This window comes from Anser anser, assembly GCF_964211835.1.
Source record: "Anser anser genome assembly, chromosome: 21".
In the NCBI taxonomy this organism is placed as follows: domain Eukaryota; kingdom Metazoa; phylum Chordata; class Aves; order Anseriformes; family Anatidae; genus Anser; species Anser anser.
The window spans coordinates 4,639,327-4,654,043 of NC_139742.1; the positions used below are offsets into that span (position 1 = coordinate 4,639,327).

Here is a 14,717-nt window from a genome sequence, read left to right on the forward strand (position 1 = left end):
GGCACATAACTGCAAAACAGTGTTTTATTATTATTATGAATGGAGCTTCCACTTGTTCCATTAGAGTGAACCTTAAAGCAGTGCTACTGTAGATACTGCGAATTGTTCCTGGCGCCTGTACGACTGCTGGCACGCACAGGGTTTTGATCGTAGACTTGCACGTAAGAGCTTTGAACAAGTCAGGGGGAAAAAGAAGAAAGCGAGGTGCCGGGGAGAACAAACAAACAGAGATTCCACCACATCTTGTGCTTAGCACCCAGAGACAACACGCCCACCCTCCCGGAGGCTGGAACGACAACAACAGAAAGCCCGCAGACAAAAGCATCTCACCTCCTGCTCTCGGCTGTGCTTTGCATGCACAGGCTGCCGTAGCCCTGTGTGTGTCACGTCGGGACAGACTGTACAGCAAGGGCACTCGAACAGCAGATTGGGATCTCACGGCCGCTTTAGGAAGCGCTTCGCTGCTTCGCCTCGACTCGACAGGTGAGGGAACTGCGGCACAAGGCGCCGAAGCCGCCTGCTCGTGGGCGTGCGGCGAGCTGTGGGCACAGCAAGGCGCCCGAAGCACCCACGCCACAACTGTCCAGCCTCAGCTCATCCCCCCGTGCACCCGAGCACCCCTTGGTTGTTCTGCCCTGCAAAGCCCCTGGCTCTGCAGACAGCATCCTGCTCTGCGGGGCTGCTCCCCAGCACCGGCACCCAGCACCGGTACCCAGCACCGTGCCGGACGCACGCAGGCAGTCGCCCTCCTGCCATGAGTGTTTTTGCGTTTGTGACACCAGAACACAGCAAACAAACGCTCAGTTCCTGACTCAAGTCCTTCAGGCAAGTCCCCTTTTTGTGGCTGTTTCCTGCAGGGAAGCCAGCAGCATTTGCTTTGCTCCACCTTGTGCCTTTTTAGCCCGCATCTCTCCAAGGCAGAAAGCCCTCCTTCGCTGCAAATGCAGCACCTGGAACAGGTTTCCTGACCCTGCAGTCGGCCTGTCAGTGCCCTGGCACTACAAGCAGAGCAGCGTGCAGCTCTCAATCACACCTGCACCGCCGCTGCCCCTCTGCTGGCACCTCCACCGTGCCCAGCTGAAGGACGCGGTGCCTGCGGTACACAGCGGCAGCGCTGCTCCTGGTAGCTACCTCCCATGTTTAATTCAGAGGCTAGTTTAGTTAATCTATTTTTTAATAATTCATCCCTTCCATCTTAATTTTGGTAGTTGTTGAAAATCCCTAATAAAACATTTAAGGGCTCTTTTACTGAAGCAATGGCATGATTTACTTGATGGAAGTCGGTCTTTGATGTCCTGCCTTAATTCCCTCCCTCCTGCCGTGCCTCGATCCTGTTTATCGCTGTGCTGGAGGTAAGAGGTTCTTGTTGAGTTTTGTAGCACTTCGACGCTTGGTCAGCGTTAATAATTCAGCTCGGACAAATCATGTAGCACAGGAGCCTCCTCCTTTGATCCATAGCTGCCTGTGTCCGCAGCTCGCAGCATCGTCGCGGAGCGGCGCTGGGACCAGGCAGGGCATCCCGGCCGACGCACGTCAGAAGCGTGAGCAAAGTATCACAGGTGCCAACTACATTGTTCAAAGAATATACACCCTTTTATAGCACTTATATTTCATTCTCTACTGCCGGAATGGAGAAACATGCTGGGTTTTTGCATCCGTAATTGGGGAAGAACAGATGGTAGAAGCACAGTTGGAAGTAATACGGCCATTAAAATAATCTATACAGCTCGTAATTCTCCAACACGTGAGGAAAAGTGGAGCCTGCCTTCGCCAGCACGCTTCGCCTGGCCCTTCACCAGGCCGGGATAGGGGTGGGAGTGTTTTTTGTGGTTTGGGGGATATCCGGGTGTCTGGGTGGCTTTGATGGCTTTGGCCATTCCCCTCTCCCAGGCTGTCGGTCACCTCACTGCTCAAGAGCTTCCCTGCAAGATCAGACCCCGAGAACTGTCCAGAAAAGCCCAGAGCGCAAGCAGCTATATGGAAACGTATGTTCTTGCTCTGCATGATCTAGGTCGTGGTTTCAGAGACCTCTGTGCCCTCCAGAAGTCCCAGCCACCAGGTTATTTGGTTCCTCTTGCTGGGTGGGGGCTTATTTCTGGGTTTGGTTTTTGCTCCACATTGGTTTGTTTTTCTACACAGACACACTATAGAAAAGATCCTACCTCAATGACTCAAAATAGAGAAAATGTATGAAATCTCAAGAGGAACACAGTGGAAAAAGTAATCCTTTCCTACACAGACCCAGAGGCCAACATCCCCATCCCGATTTACAGAGTGAGGAAGCAAAGTGAATTGCTGCAGGAGCCGTTCCCTGGCAGGGAACCCAAGCCCCCCAGACCTCCATGAACACCTCCCCAGGCCAATGCAATGATTTTCCCAGCCAGAAACCTCTTCGTTCAGCTTAAAATCTTCACTGCAATCGTGCAAGCGCCTCCCCAGATCCTTACCCTCTGCCCTGAACACACTGGAGCCAGCAGGACATTACCTTGACAGCTGGCTTTGCTTTATGGAGCTGTAAATACATTTTTTAATAGGCTGGCGGCAAGAAAGATGTGTTTCAGACTCGACAACATCCCAAATTAACTGAGATTCATTTCAAAAAGGGTGAAGGGGGAGAGGAAGGGGGAACACGAGCCTGAAACCCGCAGAATATAAAGCCTTGAAAGCAACTGCCAAACAGCCCCCGCAGAGCTACCTCCTGGCTCTGGGAAAGGGAAAAAAACCTCCAGCAACATCAGGCTGAAGTGGACATCACCGAGGAGGCTGCTGCAAGCCGTGCTCGTGCTCAGAAAGGCTTTTGGTTTTTAATTATGCTTTTTCTGGGAAGAACCCAGCCTCTGCTGGTGCCCAGCCCTCCCCTGCCCCATCCCCGCACTGAGGCGGCCCCATGCTGCGGCTGCAGCATCTCGGGTCGGGGTCCTGCTGCTTCCTGGGGGCTTTCAGGGGACCAAGCGCCTCCGCAAGGGCTGGCTGAGCCCTGCACATCCCCCTGGCCCCAGGAGCAGGGGGTGAGCACCAGCATGGGGGAGGCCCTGAAATAATAAAAGGTTTGCTGCCTCCACTCTGGTGGCATCTCCTCCTCCTCCTCCTCGTCATCCTCCTCCTCTCCTCCTCCTCCTCCTCCTCCTCCTCCTCCTCCTCCTCCTCCTCCTCCTCCTCCTCGTCCTCGTCCTCCTCCTCCTCCTCTCCTCCTCCTCCTTCTCCTTCTTCTCCTCCTCTTCCTCCTCCTCCTCCTTCTCCGTGTGCTGGAGCATTAAGCCTGACGTGCCTTCGTTAGCCCCAGCACTGCTCTCTGACGCCTAATTTGACTAACCCTTTAGTGACTAATTTAATTACCCCGGCCCACAAACTGACAGACAGCTGTTAAAAATGGTTATTGCATTATTAATACGCTCCAGTAATTTCCCATTAAAACTATACTGTTAATAATTTTTTCCCTGTATTTCTTCCCTCTTAATTAGTCTATTTAAAACTTTGAAGGAATATTCTCTTTATGGTAAATGGGAGCGTCGAGCAAATTACATTTTTGATTGAATACTTCTGTGATAGGCCAGCAAATAAGACCGTTGAGTTGTTAATTATTGTCAGAGTTTCACACGATGCCTGCTAATGAGGCAGTCAATCTTCTCTGCCATTCCTGGAATATTAATGGAAGCCTTTGGTATTGATTTTGTCACCGGGGGGAACCAGGAAATCCTCTTCTCCAGGTGCTGGGGGGCGGGAGGGGGCTGCCTGGTGCTGGATGGGGTCATGGAGAGGGCCGGAGACCTTTGGGATGGGCTGAGCCAACGGGGGCTTGAGGCAGGGCTGAGTTCAGGAAGATCTTGGGTGCTGGCCTGGCTTGCACTCCCGAAGGGTGAGCCACCATGTCCCCACTGGGGATGATGCCCTGTGGCCCCATAAGGATGCCCAAACAGCCCCAATAGCCACAATGGGATGGGGCAGGCGGGGGGCACCTGAGTCAGCTCCAGCCCTGCGGTGCTGCCTGCCCTCAGCCGACCTGCTGCTGCCCGCCTGGATCAGATCTCTCCGCTCTGCGATGAGGTATTTGGCATCTGTTCTTTGAGCAAAGGGAAACGCCTGATCTCTCCGGGCAGGTATTTCCACAGAGCGACGCCGGGAAATCGTTAGCAAAGCAACCGCGGTCGGGATTCACAGCGCACCGCGAGGTGGTGAGAGCGCGTTCAAAAATTGTGCTGGGAGGTGAAAAGGGGAGGTTCCGGTAACGTTCCTCAGGCTGTTTGGGTACTGATCCTTGCTGACATTTACACTAACGTGCTCGTCAGAGGAAGGAGGAATTTGGCAGCCGAGGCAGCCAGTGTCAGGGCCGCAGGACCCGACGACCCTCCCACCTTGCCTCCCGCTGCCTTGCCTGTACTCAGAGCTGGGCAGCTGGGCAGGGGGGGCCGTGCCCAAGGCAGAGCCCTGTGCCAAAGCCTCCTCCACGCAAACTGTGCCTCGGCCAAGCCAGAAGTGGTACTGTTAAAAAAGTCCTCACTCTCCCGTGTGTGAGCCCTGGGCTGTCGGTGACAGCGAGGAACCACGAGCCTTCCCAAAACCTGGCAATTGCTCCCAAACCACTGCTCTGTCGGGTCGAAATCCCCCGATGCGAACTCAGACCAGCCAAGGGATGTCGAGAGGCAGAGACTGGGACAGAAGCACACACACAGACCTCCGTGCCCACATCGCTGCATGCCTCGAGCCTGAGCAGCTCCCCTTCTGTCCCGTTAATGCCACCCCCCTGTGCAGGCAAGGAGCCGCCTTCGCCGAGCCAGAGCTGCAGAGGTGTGCGTGCAGCTATAGGGTGAGGCGCGTATCCCTCCTTCAGCACGCGGGGCGCGAGCATGGATGCACAGAACCTGCTGCGCTGCAGCACTGGGAAGCTGCTCAGTGGGGTGCACCCATCGGAAGGGAAAGGGAGCAGCCCTCGTCAGCACAGAAGAATTTCTATGGGGTACGTGGGGCTGTGCTGGGCGGCACAGCACGGCACTGACAGCTCACCCCAGCCAGCTGAAGCACGATGACCAGAGACATTTCCCAGCCACCCCAGAGGTTTGTATGGCACGGTCTCACCTAGCACACAGGTAGAGTGAGTGGCAGCTATGCAGGTGTCCCATTTGTGGGATCAGGAAAAAAAAAAAAAGACGATTGTGGACCGAAGGAAACCAATTTCAAAATCCAGATGGGCCTAAATGGATTTTGATTTCAGCTCCGGGCAGCGGCGGAGGACACAGAACTGGATTTGTCGGGACTGTATGGCACCAAGTCAGAGCAGAAACGTGGCTTTCCTAAATAGGTCACACGGCATTTCGTGCTCGGTTTTATTTCTGCACACTTGCTCTGAGTGTCTGCGTGGGTCCCTGACCCAGGGACCGGCAGAATCAATGGGCTCGCACACAGCCCCCAGCCCAGCTCATCTGCCTTCACGCTGCCCGAGCATCCCCAGCCCTGCTCCCACCAGGGAAAGCCAGGGAAGATGAGATAAACCTTGCAAAGGTCACAAAATCCTGGTGACAGCAGGCAATGTGCCGGCACACACCAGATGGCACAGCTGCCATGGAGAGGCCGGAGCTCGGGGACATCCCGCCAGCGATCAGCTGCAGCTACCTCACGCAGCCCAACCCAGGCCATCCCCCCAAATTCAGTGGGGCTGATATGGGACCACCCTATGTCTGCCTGACCAGGTGCTGCAGGCACAGCACGAACGGTGAGGGTTTTTTGGGGGCATCCGCTGGGATGCTCCCGATACCCTGCAAACCCCATCACCCGCAGCTGCACAGCCCCAGGGGCTGGGATGACATCGAGAGAGGGACAGGCAGGGGACGTCAGCCCCAGCAGGGTCAGCCACCCGGGGTGACAAGCAGAGGGAGCCCAGACCCCGTGCACGCCCGGCGTACCCCCGAGCAGGCTGCCACAAGGCCAGGGAGGCAGACGTCTGACAGCAAACCTCAGGCTCCTTTAAATCTCCGCAAAGCCGCAGCTGATGAATCTGAACGGCACACAACCAGCGCCCTCCAGATCTGTGCTCAATTCCACGGGCTTCTTGGCCTCTCTCAAGGCTGGGTGAGGAGACAGCACTGATTTCTGGTTTTTTCCCCCCCAGTCTGTGCAGCAGGGTGGAGGATTAGTGCTGCTGCTCCCCAGGCACCCGGCGTCCCTCCCACCGCCACCCCAGCTGTCCCTGAGCCCATCTGATGCCCGCTTTTGCTTTACAAGCGAGCCAGGCACTGTTTTCACTGCAGTGAAGTTTTTCAGGCTCGGGCTAAAAGCTGTATTTTTTCTTTTTATAAACTAGGCTTCAATAAATGAGGAGGTTTCTGCTTATAATTAATTGCCTATGCTGCAGCATATCCTGGGTGTACCGGGAAGAGGGGAGCCTGTAACTCCCTGAGCTCCAAAGGCGATGCCTTGAAAAGCACTTTAGGTCAGTGCAGCTGTTCCTGACTCTCCTCCTATTCTGGTATCACGTATTAGTTGTGTTTGGGCACAAACCCTGCCTTTCGCCCCCAAAATCCCATGCCATCACAGTGGTCGGGCACCACGACAAACTCACACAAACCCAGTCGGGCTCCTTCCCCTGGGCACGGCACCCTCCAGGCAGGCTGCAGGGGGGAAGGACAGGCTCGGGTCTGCCCAGGATCCCACCAGCTCCAGCGACCTGCTCCTACCTGAAGTCCTCAGGAAGCTCGTGTAAGAGGGAGAAGAAGCCAGGTCTCACAACAGGCCCAGCTCTGGCTCCTTGGCTCCCACCAGCGCAGGACCACATCCTGCCTCACAGATCTCCCTTCCCACCGGAGATACCAACACCTCCCCGCAGGAACAAGGAACACGAGCCACGTGGTCAGGAAGGGCAAGGAAGAACAGAGACAGAGAACCAGGAGCAGCCTGCCCGTAATAAATTGGCATTGGCCTGAGGTGCCCACACCAACCACGTGGAGCAGGTCTACGAGCGCTCAGTGTCACTGCTGGGAAAGCCACAAAGTCCTTCGCCCACGATATCCGGACCCAGTGGATGCCAACGACCAGCTCCTGGGTAAAACACCACCACAAACACTGCCTGGGGGCAGGCAGGGAGCAGAACCCCGCAAGGTTTTTTCCCACAAAGGAGAGCATCATGATACAGCCAGAGGGGGGGACGCTCCGGGGCACCACCACCAACCCTTCCCTCCTGCCTGCGCAGGGACCTCGCCACCGGGCGCTGCCGCCCAGGGAACTCGGCCTCGGTGCCGAGTTACCGGCACGGCACGGGCTGTCGGCACGGGCACACGTGGGATAAATGGGGGCTGGGGTCGAGAGCCTTGGTGCAGGTTAACTTCATCGCTTTGTGCGGGGTTTTCAGGGCATCCCTCCGGGGAGCTGGCACAGAAGAACTGCCCCACAGCGTTTGCTCAGGCAGATTGAGCCCTAACAGATGTCAGGGCCCGTCACACACGGCCCCTGCCTGCCACAGATGGTTATAAGCAACGTGGTCGCCTCTCGGACTCTACAGGTCAGGGAGCCCTTTATTAAACAACCCACTGGGTTATAATTAACCCTTTATAAACTACTCAGCTACAGCCCAAAGCTGCTTCCAAACCCACAGCAACTCCATTTCAGGGTCAATGTCTTCAGCTCTGGCCCATCTGTGTTTAACACACAGTGATTAAAAAAAAAAAAAAGAGAGAGTGAAAATGTGGACAGAACTGAATAAAGAGACTTCTCGTTGCAAAAGCTCAGAGCATATTTACACAGTATCCTGCCTTAATTCTCAGCTTCTTCATTTATGTCATTTTAAGCCCTCCACAGTAGCAGGGAAGTATTAGCTGGTGTTTAATTGTGTGCTCCTGGGTTCAGCACGACTCCCAGAGAGCTGCCATGGGGAGAGAGCCTCCGGCCACGGGTGACCGGGTGGCACAGGCGGGATTAGGCAGGGCTTGGGCAGGCAGTGACAGGGACATCCCACGGCACAGCCCCGAGCTGGGGGGGTGAGCTCTGCCTGCAGACACGGCCAAAGGGGCAGTCTCAAAGGAATGAAGGGCTCTCCTTTACACTGATGCTTATCTAGAGGGCTCAGACACACGCAGGTAGAGACAGCCTCGGTTCAACAGCAGCGAGGGAAATCAGCATTCACAGAGAGCTTCGTAAGGAACAGGAATCTGGCCCCGCAGGGTGTACCCCCTGCCCCTAGAGTCACTTCGGTGGGTCATTTAAGCTGTTTTTTTAGGGTCCCCCAGGCTTCTCTATGGGCACCACCACAGCACAGTCCAGCCCACCCTAAAGCACATACGTACGGCAGGACTTCAGCGCTGAGCACGCTCTGAGACGCACCAGGGACACAGAAAGCAGCGGTGCCACGGCAGGCCCCAGGCGCCCTGGCTGCGCGACGCTCGGGACAAATCCCGAGGTGGGACACCGGGACCTGCTGTGTCCCCCAGCCCCACCCGATCCCAGCACGGACCGCACTCCCCATGCCGCTGCCTGCTCCGCAGCCCTCCCCTGCGAAGCCTGCTCAGTACCTCTGCTTTAAGCCTCGGACGGAGGAGAAATGCGCGGGGTGCCGTGCCAGGACCGCCTGGTCCATCCGCACCTGCACCCCTCCGTCCCCGCTGCCACTCCAGCCAGCTCGGCTCGGGGCCCCTGGCTGCACCCTCTGTGCTGTGACAAAAGGCACTAGGTTCAGCCCGCAGCACCTCCTTACATCAAAAGCACCGGAGGAAATGTCTGGAGCTGAATTGATTAGTGCACAGGAATTCTTCAGGCAGTGAAAGCAGGGCAATTCCCAAGATGGGATTATTTTTTTGCAAAGCTTCACCTCATTTTCTAGACTTTTTTTTTTCCTCCTGCTCGCTCCCCAGCCTTCCTTCCAATCCTCGCCAGCTTTGCAGCACTCTTTGATTTAGCCTCTCAAAACAATATTCTACTTAATGCACTCCTCCGTGGCACCGGGGAAACCGCCGCCGCCCACCAGACCCCCGGGCTTTCCAGGCGTAGCAGCAAGAAAATGTTTAGAGAGCTTTTCCTTTTCACTCCGTAGCCAGCAGCCAGACTTAGGGAGGCCAGAGAAGCTGCCTGCCACTTATCAACATCTACATCAGAAAAGGAGAGGTCAAGTGCATAGCAAATAAAGAGATGAAAAAGGGCAATGATGCAAAACCTGGACACAGCAGAGGCAAGGAGCAGAGGATTTGCAGCTGCAGCGCAGCACGGCTGCGGTCCCACCAGGCAGCTGCAGCAAAGCACAGGAAGGTCATGGGTTTTCTGAGCCGACGGGCGATGCTGGACGCTGCACTGTGCTGCACTGACACAGTCTGCAAAACAGCTGCTGAGCTTTTTGGTCCTTACACCTGGGCGGTGCTGTGCCGTGCGTACCCTGAGAGCAGAGGGGGTGATAAAACCAGCCCGAGAGCCGGGTGACGTCCTGGAGCAGAGCAAAGCCCTTGGGGCAGCAGCTGTGGCTGTGGGACGCTGCACCCAGCCCAGCAGGGTCGATGGAAACCTGGCTCTGGCTGCTCAGGAGTGGAGCCAGTGCTAATTAACCTCATTTGTCTTCGGAGAGCGGGGCCGCCCCGGCTCACTGGCTGCAGCTGCGGCTGTCCTGTGGCTGAAGCCGGACCAGGATTTTCCCACACGCTTCTGCTGGTGAGCACGATATTCCTCCGCAGCCACATCGCCTCCCCCATTCCTTCCACAAACAAACAAACCCCCATAAAATAAACCTAGGGGTTAATTTTCTCCAAGAGTCCCTTCCAAACCCGCAGGGAACGTTGTCCTTTTGGAAATGCCCTTAGAAGAGAAGGACGGACCTCCCCAACCCGTGTCCACCTCTGCTCCCGTTGTCCCCGCTGAGGCTGTTTCTCATCCTTACAGCAGCTCCGAAGCCCATCGCAGGTCCCTGGCACGCTCCCAGGAACATTTCAGCTCTGATGAATTTTATTAGTTTTGTCCTCTGAATGAAGTGATCCAACAGCAGTCACGGGAGATAAAAACCAGAAAGGAGGAGCGGAAACGGACCACACTGGGCAAGTTTACGGCATTTGAAATCTCATCAGAACCGGCTGGTTGATGGTGCCGGCTCTCTCCACTAAATTGCATTTAAAAATAGCTAAAGAGAAGTTACTAATGTTTTCCCAATGTCATGACCCCACGCAGGACTGTAGGTCCCAGTCACGCAGCTAAGCCTGCGGAGAGGCGTGCAGCCACGTGGGACCAGGGACACCGTCTCCCCCTGCTTCAATGCACTTAAAGATAATGCTGCTCACACCAGGGAGGGGGCACTGGCTCAGAGCATCCTTCCCCAGACATGCGGGGAGCCCTGGCTGTCCTGCTGCCGCCACCCCTCCCGTTCCTCAGCTGCCCCTCTCCCTTCCCCACCAGTGCAGCGCTGCATGCTCGCGGCTTGTGATGGGGGATGGCAACGTGGGTCGGCTGGGCTGGAAACGAGTCAAAGCTGACTCCAAATCCTTCGCTTTTGCTGGGGCTAACGTGCCCGCACTCCAAACCAGCCCTGCCCCGCTCCTGCTGGGCTGCTGTGGTGTCCCTCCCCACGACCCGGCACTCTCCAAAAGCATCACCTCCCTGCCGGCAGCGGCTGTGCCCCGTGCCCTGCTCTCCGCCAGCTGGACCCGCGGTGAGCTTCGTCCCTTCTGCCTGGCAAATCCCTCGCATCTCCCCATCCCCAAATGCTGCTATGGTTTTTAAATCATGTGCAACTGCCCCAAAAATACGAGCCCTTTTTTTTTTCACTTTCACACCTGTTCAGCAGCCCAGGCGGACCCAGTCCCCCGCCGCTTTCTGACACCTCCCCAGGCTGCCTCGGGCTGACACGAGCCCCTCCTTGTGAAAGCCCAGGCAGGCCGTGCAGCTCGTTCATCTCATTTCAAATGAAATAGCGAGGCTCAGCGCACATGGTGTGCAGGAGCAGAGCAGCAGGAGGAGGAGGGCAGGGTTTCCCAGCCCACGCTGGATGCGGCGTGGCCGGGAGGTGACAGCCTGGTCCCTCTCCTGCCGGGCTGCCCGGAGCCCTGCCCAGGCAGTGGACGGTCACAAAGTCACGGGCAATAAACTCCGATGGGGAGAAAGACATAATTAGGGGAAAATAGCGCAGACAGGCTGAATAAACAGAGAGGCCATGGGGCCATGGGGCCTTTGAACAGGCGGCTGCAAAGTGCACTCCAGCAAATGTTTAACATGAAGCAAAGGCAGGGAGATAAAAACAGAACCACCATCAGACAGGGACGGGAGAGCTCCTTCCACTGAAAGAAACCTAATGATGCCTCATTTTGCTTCCTTGCTCATGTGCATGCATCAGCCCCTGCCTGCCCCTCCGAACCCCTTCTGCTCGTCACTTGTCTGGGTGCCGGCAGGATCCCGCTCCAAGAGCGGGGCTGAGGCTGGCAGCAGGTGGTTTGGTGGATGGACAGACGGACACACTCGACAGCAAGAGATCTGGCAGAAAGAGAAGCTGCAGAGCTCGGTGCCAAATCGTGCTCTGTGCTGGGAGATCCCAGCTACATTAACGGGAACCATTCTGGGTGTGAGACAGCATGTGCATATTTGGCGGGTGTTGGGGTTTTTTTAATTGTCTCAATAAATACATAAACAAAATCTGTTTGTGCGTTTGTTTGCTTTTCCCTCCTGGGCTCCGTGGCACCGCTGATGAGAGGAACAGCAATCACTCAGCTGCACAACTCGTGGCTGCTCCTGGTGCTTGCTCCCTGCGATGGATTTGCTACCAGCTAGTCCAAATTTACATCACTGCCCCTAGGTGGTTTGATCATTTTCTGTGTAGTTTTATAGCCCAGCATGAAGAGCTCAAGAATTTAGCAGGATCACACACAGAACTGGAGCACAGAGAGGGAAATTCAGCAGCACTGTATCAGGGATTATTAAAAAGCCCACAAAGAGGGAGGCTGAGACGTCTCTGCACCTTCTCAGCGCAACAGAGGTGCTGCTGAACACGGGTTTCAGCTCTGACCTAACCGAGACAGACGCTCCCTTGGTGATTCCAGATTGAGTTTATTTTTTTTCCCTTTTCCTGCCTGCCCCGCATTTCCCTATCACACCACTCCTTTGACTCCTCTCTCCTTCTGCTGCTCCCAGCCATCGGCGGCTGCCACAAGGTTACGTCCCCGTTTAGTCATCCCTTAGCCAAATGAGACGTAGCTGACTCCTCCAATCTGCTCTCATAAATCAAACCAGGAGGCCAGGACCAGCAAAAATCCCACAAGCAGCCTGATGCAAAGGTAACACACGCATGGCAGAGGCTGGCAGCTGCCTCTCTGCACCACATCCCTCCTTTCCCCATAGCAGACGAGGCCAGGGGCTGCCTTTATCCCTGTGTTACGCACCAGAAGTTGCTCCTCCACTGGTTTTTGTGAGATGACGGCGTGCTGGGGTGATAAGAAACCCAGCCCAGAGCTGCAGGGACGTTACCTCCGGGGATGCCGGTGTCTCGGTGATGTGCACTGTAATGGATTGTCCTCCCTCCAGAAACGAGTAAGTTGTGCTTGGTGATGCAATGATCAATTTGCTCCGACATGTTAGGCTGTCCATTCATCACAGGCACCTGCTGTCAGCTGCGGCGTTGGTGCCCACGGCTGCTGTTATCAACAGGACAAAAGCCTGGAAGGCAGCAACCCGGGGTCGCTGCTCCTGCTCAGAGACAGCCCCCAGAAGGGCTTCCCTTGCATGAATGCACCCCAGGGCTCGGGGAACAGGCAGTGCTGCAGCTGGGACCACGGAGACAGAGCAAAAAATTGCAGCAGGAGTGGACCCAAGAGAAACCCTTTTGCGCAGAATCGGTGGTGCTCAAGATGAGCAAGAAACCTGCCTTGTGCTGGAGCAGAGTGCCCAGTAAAAACCTCCCGAGGCTCAGCGGTGCTCACCTGCAGCAGCACCCCTTTGTCTGTGCTCCTGCGGGTGAGGCACGAAGCCCAGGTGCGGAGCAGATGAGACCTGCTGCTGCTGTGGCAAAGCTGCTTCCCCTCTCCTGGCCCAGATTCCCTCCGCCTTTCTTCTCCTCTTTGCTTTTCATCAGCCCCGGCGCAGCAGGGAGCCTTGCACCACAGCGCTTGGCACCAACTTGCAAAGCGCCTGAATGGCTGCAAAAGCGGTGCCACACGGTGCTTCTGGCAGAGCCCCTGCAAGGCGGGGGCAGCGGTTTTGTCACAGGGGCACGGTGGGGCTGAGCCAGGAAAGGCCACGCACAGGGGGAGCAAAAGCTCCTGGCCTCAGCACGGGCTGGTCCCTGCTCCACGGGATGCGTGCGCTCAGAGCAAGGGAGAAAGGGTGGCTCGTGTGTGGTGTGTGAAGCACTGAGAGAACTGAAAATGAAATAATAATAACAACAATAATAAAAAATCTTGCTGATTGTACTTTGGCAAAGAATTCAGAGAGCAAAGGGGCTCACTTGGGAGCAAAACGAAGATGAATTGACAGAGAGTTCAAGAGAATTCATTCTGCCACTGAACACTTGTCTCTCCATCAGGACATCTCAAAGGCTTGTCAAGCGAAGGCAAGGCTTTTATTTGTTTCTATGGTTGCCATAACGATGGAGCTATATGTCATGTCAGGCAGCAGCTGAGGCTCGCTCCCCTGATTTATAGCCACTCACGAGAAATTACAAACTTTTCCGCCGAGCTGGGGACACGGCGGGGCTGCAGGGTGCTGGGCAGGGGGTGCCGGCCGGCACCCATCCCCACAGTGACAGCAGGGCCCCCAGCATGTCCCAGTGCTGCTCTCTGCCCCCAGGGGATGTCCCCAGCATCAGTGCTGCCACCAAGGGTGCCCCTGTCACCAAGTGCTGGGGTGCTGGGTGCTCGCAGCAGTGGGAGTAAGGCTGCAGGTCCTCCCTGCTGCCGTCCCTAGTGAGCTGCTGATGGGGTGAGCAGCCTGCTCTGAACAGGAACAGTGATGCCCTGTCCCACAGGACAAGCGATATGTCCCAAAGGACCATAAAGTGAAGGCCACGTGTCCAGGGAAGGTCAGCAGAAGGATTAAACACCTGAGAGTAATCTGTTAAAAGCAGTACAGACTGCTGTGTTCATCACCGAGTTACTGGAGAAATACGGGATGGGAGAGGGACGGGAGCCATGGGGAGAGGGAAAAAAAGGGGGGGGGTCTTTAAAACAAGCGAGACAAGGTGAGATACTTCTTGACCTGGCAGCCCAGCACAAGCCAGAGGCCAGCACAGGGAGAGCCTCCAGTGCTGGCCACCCTCATGTGAACAAAGGTGTCACCGGTAGCGTGGTGTCACCAGTACCGAGCTGTCACTGCTAGCCTGGCTCCCATGAGCCAAGACGTATGACCGACGTGATAATTGTGCACAGGATCATGCTCTGGAGTTGAGGAGGGGACGCTTAAAACAGTTACTGCTAAATTATGCACAGAAGCTTCACCAGCTCTAAGGGAAACCTTTTGCTCAGTTTAGGATGCATGGCCCTAAAACACCCACCGCCAAGTTCTGCAGGACGAGTCGTGACCCTGCTGCCCTCCGGGGGCATGCAGAGCACAGGCAGCGTTCCCAGGGTTGGCTGCAGCCGTGGGAGGAAGCTGGAGAAAGCCCTGGCGGTGAAGCACGTGGAGAGCAACATCCCCAGGAGCGGCAGCCGGGAGTCAGCATTGCTCCAGAGAGCTGCTGAGTGGCAGAGCCCCACCTGGCCTTTCTGCAGTCTCGAGCATCTTCATAAAACCACAAGGCTACGTTTGAACCTTTAACCCTCCAAGTTGTAAAGACTTCA

General features: G+C 56.0%; 1 protein-coding gene across 9 annotated transcripts in view; it reads right to left on the reverse strand.

The window, feature by feature from the left end:
* ASTN2 (astrotactin 2) overlaps positions 1-14,717 on the reverse strand; it is a 340,991-nt gene that overhangs the window by 168,047 nt on the left and 158,227 nt on the right. The window lies entirely within an intron of this gene.